Source organism: Oxyura jamaicensis, chromosome 1 (assembly GCF_011077185.1).
Source record: "Oxyura jamaicensis isolate SHBP4307 breed ruddy duck chromosome 1, BPBGC_Ojam_1.0, whole genome shotgun sequence".
Taxonomy (NCBI): Eukaryota; Metazoa; Chordata; class Aves; order Anseriformes; family Anatidae; genus Oxyura; species Oxyura jamaicensis.
In genome coordinates, this window is record NC_048893.1 from 34884001 (window position 1) to 34900150 (window position 16150).

At 43.3% G+C, this 16150-nt stretch overlaps 1 protein-coding gene across 2 annotated transcripts in view; it reads right to left on the minus strand.

The window, feature by feature from the left end:
• PPM1H (protein phosphatase, Mg2+/Mn2+ dependent 1H) overlaps positions 1–16150 on the minus strand; it is a 134117-nt gene that overhangs the window by 101531 nt on the left and 16436 nt on the right. The window lies entirely within an intron of this gene.

Consider the following 16150-nt stretch of genomic DNA (forward strand, 5'->3'; position numbering starts at 1 on the left):
AGGGATCACACCTGTAATTCCCCCTTTAGTACAGTTTTCTTGTTTGGGGCAGTAGTGCCTCTCCTTAGAGAAGCTGCCACACACTTAGAGCCAGGTCTCATACTGTGGCTCCACTGATCATAAAAGCATGTAAAAGACAATGCTGAGGCGGTCTGTAATCACTGGGAAAGGCAGCACTTTATGCCAATGAATTGCCGTAATCTTTGCAATCCATGTGGCAACTACCAGTGAATTAGCTCTCAGCATCAGCCATGTAAAAATGTATGTAGGGAACTTGCTAGCTCAAGTTTGGGCTACACAGAGTTTATCTGCTTCTCCGTGCCCAGCCCAACACTTGAACTTACATGTTTTTCATTCACCACTGGAGATGTTAGCTCTGCCAACTGGGCTCTGAAGTACAGACCCAGGAAGGCATGTCTCTAGAGCTGGATCTGTCACCAAGACTTCCAAGGGCTGAACTCACTCGGGCTCAAGGAGCTTGCCAGCTGGCTCATACCAGACAGAGGAGGTGACCTTCATTGCTTCTGCTTGGGATGTCTTCTGCACTGGGGATGAGCTGTCCTGGAGGACATTTACGAGTTTGTGACTGAATGCAAGTACTGGGGGAAGAAAGGTTTTGTGACTTTTTTGTTTGTTTGAGAAGTTGTCTCTGTTCCAAAGGCGATGGTGTTAGGCTGTGAAAAAACAGATGTGACCAGCTTCAAAGCTAAACTGTATTATTGCTAGCAATCAACATAAAGCAGACAGCAGACAGATATCAACTGGCCAAGAAAAGTGTGAACAATCAAGCAAGGAACAGCAGCAAAGTTCTGGTTTCTGCCGAAATGCAAACCAGCAACCTGAGATACAGGTGGCCTGTGTTACAGCCTGGTTGTCCCCAGCTCAGCACGTTACATCAGCTCTTTGAACAAGGCTTTCCTGTTCCTCTGACGGCGTTTCATCATGCAAATAAACAGGTTCAAGCCAGTTAAAGATAAAAGATAAGTGATGAACTTGTTCACATTAAAAATGATACTGAGCTGCCAGTGCCAACGCATGGAAATGCTCCCACTGATAGCTGTGCAGCCTGCAATAATTCTGTACCTTCACCACACACTCCTGGTTTGGCACATGCCTATTAATGCCACAATGCTGTGGCAGTACAAGACAGCCACATCCAAGGTAAATCCCACAGAATAATGTCTGCAAGTTAAGCAACAGCGACAACTGGAACTTACTGCCATCTTCCCCCAGAGAACAGTTATCTAGACTTCACAACAAACAAGAGAAGAGGAATGCAATTAGTGAAATCAGTAGATAGTTGGCAGGGATGTCACATGGGAGAGTTAAAGAAAACAAAAATGACCTTCGATAATCAGGACAAACATACAATACAAAAGCTGCGTTATACTACATAGGTTACTCAGCCAGCCAGCTACAAAAAAATAATCAGATAACTCTTCTCTTTTTAAAAATTGCTTTTAAAATTGTTAAGAAGTACTGACAGTTTGTACCTACCCCTTGCCCCTTTTGTTTTATTAAAGGAACTTGGAGACCTTGGGGCAAGAGGCTTCTCCCTAGGAAATGTTTGGACTGGGGCAATTGCCTTGGGGCAATTGCCTTCTCCCTAGGAAATGTGGATTCCTGAAATAACCATACATGCTGCAGTAGTCTCCTGAAAGCGTGGAAAAGAAAGATCATGCACAGTACTACAACCACTCATCATGTTTGTTAGCACACAAGCACCAGATAAAGTCATCTTCATAATCATTTCAGGAGCCCCAAATTAATATTTTTATAATCAGTGTCAAATACTAATTGAGTGGGGAGGTCAGTCCCAAAAACTGCTATTAAGGTCTCTCTCTCTAGCATAAGGGAAAAGAAATACACAGCCTAGAGATCTGAAGGAGTGGTGTAAATAATCATTATTATTATCAAGTCCTAGGCAAAAGAGATCAAGCATTGCACTGCTGAGGAGGATATATATATATATATATATATATATATATATATATATATATATATATATAATCTGAACCTCCTGAACTTCACACATGCCGCTCAGGGTATCACCAGCTGTGACTTCATTCACCAGCAGGGAACAGCGAGGATGGAGGCTGGCTGCAACCACTGGACACCTGAGGCTGCAGTGCAAAGGGGAATGGAGCAGCACAAGAGAAAAAAGGTACACTAAATTAAATAAATGTCTTCAGAGAGAAAGGGCTGCGTGAATGGATATTTTCCACACCTTTAAAGATGTTCAGAAATACAAAGGTGTGTTGGTTTTGAAGTAAAGTCCATTTCCATGATGCATTCAAATTCTCCACCCAAGAGTTAGGTCAGAAACTCTCAATACAGAAGGTGCCTAGCTTGTAATGAAATGACCCTATAAAACAAGAAGCAAAGCTAGGACTGTTCATTAGAGACAAGAAGTCCAGAAAACAAGTAAGTTCCCAATTGTACCAGGACTGCCATCTGTGATCAGAACATTCACAGCATTGCCTCAAATCACAACAGGAGCTTTTGAAGAGAAAGGCCAATTTGGCTCATTTCTCTGCTTTTCAGAAGTTTGATGGGCAAGCAAAATGATTTGATTGATCCAGGTCTCCTCCACTCTGTGCCTACCGTTCTTGACCAGACAAGAGGTCTGGGCTGGGGTAAATAAGGAGGAAGAAAAGTTGCTCTGATAGGATGACAGTGATAGGTGGCACTGCAGAAGTGGGGTCAGAAAATTCATCATTGATGGAGAAAACAACACTTTTTGTCAACCAGCTAACATGCCAAAACATAAAGCTTTACTACTGTCATGGTTTTAGCTGGGATGGAGTGAATTTTCTTCACAGAGGCTTGTGTGATGCTGTGTTTGGGATTTTTATGAGAACAGTGGTGATAATGTTTTAGCTGTTGCAGAGCAAGGCTTACACAGAGCCAAGGAGGTTACAGCTTCTCATGCTGCCCTGCCAGCAAGGAGGCTGGGGGTGCAAAAGGAGCTGGGAGGGGACACAGCCAGGCCAGCTGGCCGAGATGGATGCCTCGTACCACACAGCATCATGCTTGGCTATAAAAGCTGGGAGAAAGAAGGAGGAAAGGGGGGGAGGACGTTCAAAGTGATGGCATTTGTCTCCCCAACAAACTGCTGTGTGACGAGCCCTGCTCTCCTGGAAGTGGCTGAACACCTGTCTGCTGCTGGGAAGCAGCAAACAGATTCCTTGTGTGTGCACAGGCAAAGCAAAGCAGCTTTCACTTTACCTAGTGAACTGTCCTTATCTCAACCCATGAGCACTCAACACTTACACCTTTCCAATTCTCTCCCCCCCCACCTGGGGAGAGTGAGCAAGTGGCTGTGTGGGGCTGAGCTGCCTGCTGGGTTAACCCACAACAAGTAAATTTTTGGAACGCAAGCGTGTTTGGAGGCAACAGCCAAGTGACGCAGTTGAAACTCTCAGTTCCAGCAAAGTAAACTAAAAATGACAGCAGTGTAGTGGGGGATGCACACTCTCAAAGTGAAAAGGAAAGGAAAGACTCTGCCAGGTCCAGTAATTTTTTTTAGAAAGTCTTAAAAAAAATAATGTTTAAAATCAGCTGCACTGACCTCCACATAACCTTTTTGTGGTCTTTAGGTTTTTATAAATAAAAGTCCAGGCTTCCTCGGAACTCTGAGCACATTACTCCATAGCTTGGCTGATTTATTTCCTCTGACCTCATCTCTCCATCATTTACCCTTTCAGCCGAGGCTCAGGGCTGGGAAGCTGGTACCTGCAGCTCCTCTCATGAAGGATGCGGCAACTGGGGCGAGCTGTTCCCCTCGTGCCAGGAGCTGTGCTGCAGCCTCCCCATGGTGCAGGAGGGCGCTCCCATTCCCCTCCCGGCCAGGACTGTTGGAGTTATCACAGGCAACACTCAAGTGCTTTTGACCAAGGATGTTATAATTTAGAGCTGATGCTGAAACCTGCCCATGCTGCTGAGCTGCATGCTATCTGATCTGCCCTGAGTGAGGGGGATTAAACAGGAAAAAGAAAAAAACTTCATTAAAACTTTTCCCTGAATTCAACTCTTGTTGCTCACAGTAAAGCTCTAATTCAGACCTTGCCAGTTGTAGGAAAAACAAGATGGGAAATAATGCTCTAACTACAAAGCCTACTCTGTCAGCTGGCCATCAGGCTGACAACCTGCAAACTCCCTGCAAGAGTTTGTAAGAGGCAAATCTGTGACAGGACTTCATTGTTTGAATTTCTGTATATTTATTTGAAGCAATACACTATCACTTAGTAGGCTGGTCTTTAAACTTTTTGTTCACACACCCCATGATTAAAAACCACAAATAATTGACTATACCAGTGTACTTGTGCTCATCTCTCTGATTACATAACTTCACTACTGATGTTCTAATATTTTCTTCCCGCACCTCACTGGATCATCTCAGTCAGCTTTGATGACCACTGAAAAAAGACATTTATTCAGAAGATTTCAAAAAACTTAACATCTTTAACTTGAAAATGAATCTTAACACACCCCTTTTCCAGAAGCACATCATTTTCTCCACAGATTCTACACAGAAACTGTGATTTCAGAGACTTTCACTAGGTCTAATGACCAGCAAATACAATATTCCAGAAGTCACCAAAACTAAAGAACATTCATCTCCTCTGCAATATTGCCCAAGCATCTAGGAAAAGATTTCCCACACCTTAGACCAAGCTCACTGGCTTTGGCTGGGATAGCGTGGAGTTTCCTCCTAGCAGCTGGCATGATGCTGTGTTAGGGATTTTTGATGAGAAGAATGGTGATAACACACAGATGATTTCAGTTGTTTCAGAGCAGAGCTTACATAGAGCCAAGGACATCTCAGCTTCTTGTGCTGCCCTGCTAGCAAGGGGGCTGAGGGTGCACCAGGAGCTGGGAGGGGACACAGCCAGGACAGCTGGCCCAGGATGACCAAAGGCATGTCCCATGCCATGTGCCATCATGCTTGGCAATAACAACTGGGGGAAAGGAGGGGGGGGGGGCATTTTGGGGGTTCTGGTGTTTGTCTTCCCAACAAACCACTATGTGTGATGAGCCCTGCTCTCCTGGAAGTGACTGAACACGAATGGGAAGCAGCGAGTGAATTCCTTGTCCTGCTTTGCTTGTGCACATGGCTTTTGCCTCACCTAGTGAACTGTCCTTATCTCAGTCCATGAGTTCTTGCACTTTTACCTTTCTTATTATCTCCCCCATCCCACCTGGGGAGAGCGAGTGAGTGGCTGTGTGGGGTGAGATGCCCACAGAGGTTAACACACAACACCCAAACTAGCCACTGCTGTCTAGATAAAAGCAATAAAACACAGACATGCACGCAGAGTCCACTTTTGAAGTGCTGTATCATTGTATTTGTAGTTTTTACACTGCACTTTTTTCTCTGGGCTTACAGATGATAATTCTGTTTTCAAATTGCATGTTCCCCTCACATGGGATTTTACTAGCTACCACTGTACTACACAATTTCTCACTGAACCATATAATTAGGTTACATTTTTAGCTGACTACTTAAATTGACCTTCAGATCTAACAACTGCATGTGCAGACTGACATTCTGGACACACACAGCTGGTCTTGGCTGTACCCTGCTTTCACTGAAACAAATGGCAAGGTTTCCTCTTTCTCCACAGACAAGTGTTTTGTCTAGAAGAAATTGCAGAAACTGTAATAACAGGACAAAGTAACAATACTAGTTACATACATTTGCCTCCCCCCCCAGAAGAAGACAACCCCAAACCCCCAAAACAACACAGAAATAATCTCAGTGAAAACTCACCGATACACCAACTGATGACCTTGGTCCAAGTGCTGACCTCTTTGGAGAACCATGGCTCTACAGTTGATGCAAGCAAGCATTATGAGCCTTACAAATCATCACACAGAGCCACATACAAGGTTCATCTAAGGTTGTGATGTCTTTATCAGTAATTACAATTCATTTTCCTAACTCATTAATATATTTCACAAGAATAAAGGATCCTGTGATTTCTTGTCTCAAACTTATTTCTGCCAACTTGAAATTACTATCATTTCAAAGACGTAATGCCTTTCAAATTCTTCAGCTGGAGAACAGACTGAATGACCCTTTTTGATGGATTCAAGTCTCAGATTCACATTCAGTCTTGACTATGAGACTACAAAAGTTTAAAAAGGATTTTTTTTTAATAATTATTACAGATATTAGGCCATATTAGAGGAGCTTCCTTGCTATAAACACTCCCCATTAAAGGATTTACTTCCTGTGGCACGCTTCAAGTCTACTCCTACACCCACTAAACAAGCTGATCTTCTGACTTCCAATAATGCCTAGAAAAATGCTTCAGTGAAGTGACCTGAGCGGTTATCAGGCTCACACAGGAAATGATTAATTCACAGATTTATGAATGTTTCTCTGTGGCCCCTATTCTTTAACAATAAAAATTTGAAAAGGTTATTCTCTGTATCTCAAATGGGTAAAGACACTTGATCCTAAACACTTTCTAAAACCATTATACAAATCTGATTTTCCCTTTCCAGGTCTCTGCAATATCGAAGTGATAAATCCTACTTGGTTCTAGACTTAAACGGTATGAAAGATATTTTGCCCCCTTGATGAGAGGCCAGTAGAAACTTCTGAGTCCACTCTTCAATTCATTTCCCACCACTAGTCCACCCATCCAGGTGTGGTACAACAGTAGTTATACTACAAAATCTTTGAGGTGAGAAAAACAGGACTTCATGGCAAGAACGAGGTATATGCACTGGTTTGGAGGATACGCGCTTTCTAAAACTCAACCCAGAAAAGGGCAAACCCAAAGCATGGCAGGCCCAGCTCTGTACTGACATGCTGCCATCTTCTCACCACAGCTGTGAAGAAACTTGAAGAATGACTGATCCCTACTGACCAACGTTGCCACCTTATGCTTGCTACCCCAACATCTTGTTAGCAATTATTAGGAAGTTAACGTGCTTGAAGTGGAGATAATCTCCCTTATAGTCTTTCTGTAGTTTCTTGTTGGCTTTTGATAAAAGCATGCTCTTGACTCTTGAGGCTGTGTCAAGTAGAAAACTTTCTTCATAGCTTGTGGCTGAGTCTTCCGTCTTCACCCTTCACAGTCTGTAGAGCACAACCTTTCTCTGTAGTCTGTTTTCCAATTGCTCTGCCTTTCCGTCCTCTTGTCTCTTGCTTTTTACAACTATTGTCCACCTGAGTGAATACAATGATGCCAAGCCTCTTTGAAGTAGCACAGAACAACTCCACTGTACACCTAAAACTCTCTTCCCTCCACTCTGCTGTGCCTCAGGATGGCCTTATCCATACCACCTACCGGGAGCAGGTACTGTCTGGGGATTGCTAGACACTGTGACCCAAAACTCAGCCAAAACAATGGAGACACTAGGCTTGGGACCTGTTCCACTGCCCCTCTCCACACAGCCACACCAACAGCCCACACAGCAAGTCTTGGCCTGCAAGGCATCCCTTCTGCCCTCATTATGCCAGCCACCAGGCTGCTGCCCTGTTTGTGTAACACCTTCCAATTATATTAACCCAGACCACATCACAGCCCTTGCTTTCCCTCCTTTGCATCCACTTGCTTCCTCCTTTCCCCAGCTCTTTAATGACAACAAACCCAACGTCTCTTCCCCCATGCAGCCTGTCTGACCAGCTTGGAATTACGTTAAGAAACCTACGTTTTTAAGCAACTCACCTCAGTCAGATCATTTCTAATTTTTATCCCCCAGCTCTGCACAGCACTGCTGCTCTGCACCTTCCTACTTTAACAGCTGTCATCACACGCCTGTGGCCAGATGAACCACTTAACGCGGATAACGCAATCTGAAGGACAATCTCTGCATCCCATCACGGTGGGATAAACAGATGCAACTTCTCCGCAGCAAGCCCGACCTCTGCTTTCAGCTGGCACAGCACCTGCAAGCCACTACTAAAGAAGCCGTAAGGGACGAAAGGGTTCATTTGCCATTAAGAATGACAGATTGCAGTGCTCTGAAACACTTTTCCAGCACTGACTGAACAAAAACAGTGATTAGCAGATCAATCTAGCAATCACCCACTATCAACCCAGCCTGTGGATCAGCTGCTTGCTGCAGCTCCTCCCAGTCAGCCCATGCTCACTGCTCCCTCCCACGGCCATCACCCAAGCCTCAGGCACTACTGACCCAAGCAAGGCTTCCCCAGAGCCACTCCATTTACCTCCTCCATCTGCAGTTGCCTGGCTTTCTCTTCTCTTTATTGCTTATATCTACACACATTATTAGTTATTATTAACCATTTCCTCTCCTTCTTTACAGATTAGGAGAAATGCAGCCCATTTTTTTCTATGAAACTTTTTTTTTCCCCCTCTTCCTGCTCACCTGCACATTGCCTCCCACTGCCTTGGTCAGAGCTGTTACACCAGCTGGACAACACAAAATACCACAGCAGACAGCCACGCAGCGGAAAGAAAGAAGAACACTTCCCAGCACGAGGGGGATTTTAAAATCTAGTCTCTAGTCCCCATACCTACCTGACAATTACAACAGTATTCACCACTGCCTCCTAGGGCTAAAGCAGTCTCCATGAAGGTGCTGGGGGGACCAGCACAGCCACCCAGCAGTCACAGCCTCACAAGCCTGGGAGCCCGGGCATTGTGCAAGGGGGAAGGGCACAGTCCCTTCAGGTCCCACCTGGCCTGCCACCTTCCCTGCTCCTGTCACAGCCCAAACAGCCTTTAAGGTTTGGTTTGCTCTTGTACCTCCAATGAGAGGCTGCTCACCTCTCCAGTTCTCTGACCGAGCAAGACCGGGGTACAATGCTTGGGCTAGCCAGGGCCCTCCCTGGTCATCCCAGCCACAGTAGGACACCTTCTCCCATACCTTAGGAGAACCCCTTTATTCACATCATGGTAGTGTTTCCTTTAGTAGTAAGAGCAAAGCACTGAGAAGGAAAACTGGGGTACGCAACAGTGCGGAGCACACACACACCCCTTTCCCAAAGGACTGCCAGCCCTTCCCAGATGCCTCCCAGAAGAAATTCCTTTGTGCCACCCCTTCCGAGTCTGTTGTGGCTCTCCTGATACTTCACACCTACAGGATTTGTCCTGGCAGCAACTCAGCAATTCCTGGGCACCTGATGATAAATGTCTCCATGCCCCACCCACAGGTCTCTCTGGACATGACACCGGCCTTAGCACCACGAGCTCCCAACAAACAGTTATAGTGATACCAGAGAAACTCTTTGTATCATTTTCACTACAACAAAAGAGATCCGAGGACAAAACAAAAAATGGTAGGCTTCCCGCTTGCTAAAGACAATCGTGATTAGCCCTTTAGCAACATGGCACGCTCTATGTCCAGACACCAAATGGCACGCTCTGCTACAGGACTACAAATCAGTACGCACAGCAAACTGGTCTCAAGCCCGCACCATGAGGTACGTCATCCCAACAACATGAAAGGTCCCTAAAGAAACACGAGAGCCTCCCGTGAGCCAGGCCACATGTCACGGGACAGAGAACCATTTACAGAACAGTTAGCATCACACTCCTGTGGACCTTTGAGAAATTAAGCTTTGACCCCATACATCCTTTTCCAATTTCACCATTAAACTCTCATTTTGTAATAGCACTCCATTAGAAAAAAATAGAAATAGTAAGATCTAATGCACACTGATTAAGATATCTGCTACCATATGTGCAGAACCTTTTTATAAATTTAATCTGCGCTGATTTTTCAGGTAACATGAGTATAAAATATTTATTCCCGGCCATCCTGTTCTTAATAAAATCATTACTGCCACGGATCAAAGTGATAAATACAGCTCCGTACCTAGAGAAAATGCCCCAGGTGTTTGAACTTCGGAAGAGGTCAAGCAGCATTAAACTTTCAAATCCATGATGCTAGGTTACATCTGATGATGGCTATAATCACCTCTGCTAAGTCATGATACTAAGTCTAGTATGGACAGTATGTATTTTTACTGCATATTTTGTTAGCTTATGCTTATTTTTAAAATCCAAAGGTGCTGATTGCTGTACAGGACATTTTTTTTCTGAACCTGGAACAACAATCTGCAAAATCTTATAGGTGTTCCACACGAAGCAAGTACTGCAATTGGAAAACAAAACCAAAAAACTTAGCAAAACAGTTTAGGTTTGTAGCTAGCTGATTTCCAAGTTCAGAAATAAATGATCCAGAAAGCATTTGGGAGCATAAACTATTTTAACACAAGTAATTATCACCAGCTTTTCTACTTTTTTATTACTATTTAACTTCATTTCTAAATTTTTGATCAGGAAGAAAAGGAAGATATCTCTAATCCCTGCATTTTCTTAACACCATAAACCAAACTGGAACATAAAATGGGTACTATCCTCATCTTGTAGCATATAAAATATCTTTTCACTTGGAACCTCTGAAGTCCTCGAATCAATATTTTTAAATGCATAGTCTAGCAAGTTATAAAAAGAATTCCATTAAGAATAGATTACACTTCAACATAATGCTAAAAAAGCTTATTTCTGATATGTTTTATTTCTGCCCTGGGATATAAACCAGACCTTACTTTGACACATCAATAATTAGGAACCAGGGGCAGTGATGCTCCCTTGAAGGTCAGTAAATGGCTTCACTGTCTCCTCCGCAGTGACTGCAAAAGACTGAAATGATGCCATCAATGCTCTCCTACTACTAACACTGAGATACAGAAACTCTTCATGTGAAACCAAATATTCACATAGTTCTAAATGGCAGAATGTTAAAGCCTCCTATTCATCATATAAGATTTTTACTTCCTTCAGAAAGAGACAGCAGTATAGGAAAACGACGCTGAGTCCCACCAGTGGGCTAGCTGAGCTGACTGCAGAAGCACCAGGAGCCTTCACCTTTTGGGAGGTGCAAGCTGAGCTCCTGTTCTCTTACAAAACAATCCTTTATCTTCCAAGATTAATTCCAGCTCCTTCTGCACATCCTTCCTCGCAGGGGCAGAGTCTGCCTGTGTTTTGTTCGAATCCCAGCTAAGCATGTGCTGACTCACTGGCCAATATGCCCATTCTGACCAACAATCATGCCTGGCCAAAGAGAATGGAAAAATTAAGATATTGCCACAACTTCCTCCAAATCATGTTTTCCTGTTCTGGCTCTCTCAGTGCCCATGCATTTTCAATAAATTTGGGAGTACTCAACTCAGAGTCATGATCCTTGGAGAAGTTTGGCTGAAATTATCCTCCAAAGAACTTCCAACTGTGGATTGACCTCTAGTAGACGAGATAATCAACCATGCTTCCCTCCTTCAAATCACTGGGCTTCATCTTGCCCATAGAGTTTTTTTAAAAAAGGCAGTTGGATTTTAAAACAGATTTTGATTCAAGGAAAGTATCCTACACTTGAATCTTTCCACTCCGTTTACGGTATTTCCAACCCTTGTTATCTGTAGTAAGATAATGGGAAGACAGTCTGGAATGAAAATACCAGCCTTACAACGACAGCAAGAAGGTTAAAACATCAGCCCTGCCTCCAGCCAGCTGTCCTCAAGGCTGCTCCTCTGCTCCCAGCACACGTGAGATGTCCAGATAGCTGATTCTTTTGATGTGTCACAGCTTGATGGAAACTCACTCTAAGACATGTATCTATGTGTATAAACACTCATACATATTCATGCAGATATATCTATAAATATATTTACACTTATGTATAAATATATTTAGACAGGGAGACAGAAAGACACGAGGCTCCCTAGACATTGTTTCTCACAAGAGAAACAGAACAACACCCTAGGCAGGCTTTTCTGTTCGTTGCTCATGTTAGTAAATGACACGCACAAATTAAACTAAAATAAGGAAGAAGAAAATCCATTAATACAGTCACCTCACAATTAAGTATTTATGTAGATACTGCAGAAAGCTGGTGGATATTTTGTAACCCCTTGGGGGCCAAATAAAAGGAAATCAAGGGGAAAAGGAAATGGGGTGACGCAAAAGCTCGCTTTAATTAATCAAAATTAACCAAAATATAAATCAGTGTTCTTCTAGCAGTCAAAACAGCTCCAGGGTAGATGTGAAAATGCAGTAAATAACCCATCAGAAATATAACTGCTCCAAGTACAGGCACCCCCTAATTAAAATGTTTTTTGAAACCCTGGTCTGCCAAAGATACACTTTTGCAGAATCCTTTCAGACAGGTGTTTTTCAGGTCGGTTTTGAGAAATGCTCAAGAATCACTTGTAAATCTCAGCCTTGCTGGCATCTAGCTATGGGCTGCTGCTCCTCTGGAGTGGGACAGCTGCCCCTTCACACAGGGTAAAGCTGCAAGCATCGCTGCAGCCGCATCGCTTTGCAAACGCTTCTTGGGGGCTGGTGCGGCGGGGTACGGCTACGCAGCCTTCCACAACTCTGAAACCAGTGCAAGGACCACCTTGCACTTCGATTGTGTACACACACACGGCATTTGGGGGTTTGACAACTAATTGGCTACCTGCTTAATTACAACCCCAGCTGAGATAATCTTTGCTAAATGGGTGGAAGTGCCAAGCATCACCATAGCTACTAATAAGGCTGATACAATACATAATCAGAGCCAGGTAAGCAAGGCTGAGCAGTTGCACGTAGAAGACTCACTTTAGTCAAGTGCTATAACCAGAAGAGATAATTGCTATCAAAATAGTTTCATTTATTAAAACAGCTTTTCTAAAAAATATATTTATAAAATGGTTTGAGGCCAGAAGTTCATTGTCTAGTCAGACCTCTAAGCTACCACAGATCTTGATATGTGATTGAAGTATCTCTGAACCAACATCAGTAATTTGTGTTTGCAGAAACTCTGGTTTCTCAGGAGTATTCACTCCTCAGGTTAGAACCCCAAAACAGGACCTTCACCAGCTGAGAAGGTTCATCTTCACCTGACAGAACCTTGAATTACCTACCACCCCATGAAAGACTTGAGTTTCACATTCGAATTAAGTTTTAACTTCCAGACCTCAGCTCCTTTTCTACCTTTCTCCAGTAGATTGAAAGAATCCCTTAACAATGTGTTTTCCCTGTAAATATTTTTATAACCCTAATCAGATCATTTCTCACTCTTTTTTTTGGCCAACGAGAGATTACATCCAAGTCTCCTGCTATAAGGCACCTTCTCCATCTTTTGAATACCTTTATCAGCCTTCTTCTTCAATTTGCAATTTTCCCAACATCCTCTAAAGGATGCTGACATCAGAACATCACCCAGTACCCCAACAGCACAATACGCAGAGGCAGAAATCTTACCCACCCTGTACTTCTGGGGCACGTTATGAATGCAGAGATATGCCAAGGCTGTCTGTACAACACCAGGTGTCTTCATAGACTTCTCAAACCCGTAAGCAGGGCCCAAACTATCAAAACCCATAGCTCTCCCCACTTATGCTGAGCAGCAGTTCATCTCTAAAACCTACTGCATGGTCCCCTCTTTGGCTGTCTCCTCCTTGGGAGCACACCAGCTCAATATCCCCGTGCTTCTGCTGAACTCCCCATGGAGGAGAGCTGAGATGTCTTTGCTGAAGTGATCTGTTCTACCCTGCAAACACTCCTGCTGGGTACGTCCCTATAGCTTTCTTGATGGCCACCTCTCATTCTGTTAAGGTGATTAAAAAATGGCCCATGACTTCAAAACAGAGTATTAAGTCGGAGAGTACAGATGCTGTTTGTTATCTGGAAATATCGATAAGTAAAAGAAGTCCTGTAAAGCAAGTCTCTATCATTTTAATAGACTTTCCTTGCTAACTGCAGTCTCTGCAGATTTACAGGCCAATCTGGCAGCAGCTCCAGTGACAGCACTGCTGCACAACGATAATCACCATTACCAAGGCAGGAAATGCTCACTAATGCATAAACAACTCACTGTCATTAAAGATATGTACATTTCATGCGAGGATGGAGACATTTCTTTCTGCCCTTCTCTTCACACGAGCAGAGCTGCGTGGCACCCTGTGCAGCACCCAGCTCTGCTGGCAAGTGCCACCAGGGAGTAGGGGAGCCTTGAGTGTGCACTTTGGGAGCACCCCTCAGACTTTCTAATTACTCAGTATCAGAAAAGCCCAAATTTGAACTAAGTAGCAACAGTTCAACAAAATCTCATAAGAAGCAAGACAGCTCAATCACTTAATCTTCATCAAAACTTTCTCATCAGTAAGAATGGTGTAGAAATGAAAATGCACAATAAGGAGTTTTACCAGCCCCAAACCAAGGAGGTCCCAAAAGATATTACAGTATGTGTCTGCAGCAGGAAAACTGTAATGTATCTCTATTTAGCATATGCATGTGTGCCTATTTGCTCTAGATGCATGTATAATCATCCCTGCTATAAATTAGAAAACAGATGAAGGATTAAACATCAATTGCCTGTCCTCCTACACTTCCCATCTCCCTGCCAGGTCCTGAGCAACAGAAGGCATGGTGGCAGTGGTTGGAAACAGACTCTGAAATTAGAATGAGAGAGGAAAATACGCATTTTCCTTCTGTAGCAGAAGGAGAACCTATAGGAACCACTCGTGTTTCACTCTCAACAAATACACCCTTATTCTAAAATTACAAAATGCTTATGGCTTTAACAAGGATCTTAAAATGCAACATAAATAAGGATCACTAGAATTTGCAGTTGTAACAATTAGATTTGACAATGGAAGCAGCTCTGTTATGGAAAGAGTTGTTTTAATACTAGTGAAGCATCCTACATATTGTAACTATTTCTGAGAGACTAGGAGAGCTTTACACAAGTGTAACCTTTGCTAGCTTCACCATCTGGGAGTGCACAGACAGCACTTAATTCCATTAGCTTTTTTTCCAGGAGACTTACAGTAAGTCAGTGGCATGCTTTTCTTTTAACAATGAAATGAGAGGTTTATTTTATTTTTGATTGTGGCTTAAAATAGCTCACCATCAAAATAATATTAGCTCTCCAGATTGGCTCTCCAGACAGTAATAGCATCTTTTATGAGACCAATTGATAGAGCTGAAACTTTGCCCAGTATTTTCACCCAGGTACGTATACATTTCTTCAGAAATGAGCAAATGCAGAAAACTCCAAACTAAATACAGATAAACAAAGATGAAAAGTCAGAAAGAAACAGCCTGCTGACAGAACACGGGATAGGTCACAAGGAGGCAAGAGAAGTGGGTCAATAGCTTGTGAGATAACAAGAGAAAGGACACACTAGAAAAGAAGAGGGTGAAGCTGGAGAGAGGGGTATAATTACAAGCCACGCCATGAAGCTATTATGCGTATCTTGAGATATCCCTACTATTATGCATATGTGTATCTCTACCATTATCCATTATGCAGATCCAGGAGAGCTGCAACAAGTTCAATTTCTCAAGTTCATATTTATACTCTTTTTCCCCTCTCCCTTTTTTTGTTTGTTTTTCAGAATAACTGGAGGATTGAGGGCAGGAAGAAAGTGGGAAGACACAAGAGATGCTTTCCTGCTAAAAACAGAGAGTTCCAGTCCTTTACCGACTGTCTGCAGGAAAGCATCCGGGTGTTAACGGCTCTTCAGAGTCACCCACACAATTCCTGTGATAGCTCTACTGCTCTGGACTGAGTCTGTTGCATTCAGAGCATATGTAGGTTTCAGGGATTCCTACAACTCTATTCTCTAAACATTTAATGTGAACATATGCTATTCTGACCCAGCGTGGTTTCACAATTGTTTTTCATCCACTGGCAGTTTGTTCCTTGCGAAGACTTTGGTAATGCTGATGATGGCTTTTCTGAGGACTCAAGAAGCAGGGACAGATGAAGAATGTGGGTTGGGAGTAAATGGAAAAAAAATATTTCAAGGTTTGGTCTTCTGATTCTGGCTGAAAAATACTCACTGATCCATCGTGGTTACAGAATATATTGGTAAATAAAGGAATGAACAATTAATGATAACTTCTGTTCCAAGTGTTTTATACACAGGCACAGCTTGAGAAGCAACCAGAGCGCTCTTCTGATGAAGCAGGGCTCTCCCTACAGCAAGCACTGAGCACTCGAGTTGCAAACCACCACCTCGCAGCTGTGTGATTTGCCCGCTGGTTTAGTGGAGGAAGGCTTCTTGGTCTGTGGGTTGGGCCTCAAAAGCTTGGCAAAGTCTGAGGAATCAATGTGCGGTAACTTCCTTGTCCCTAAAACACCACTGTGCAGGTCAAATGGACAACACGGTCAT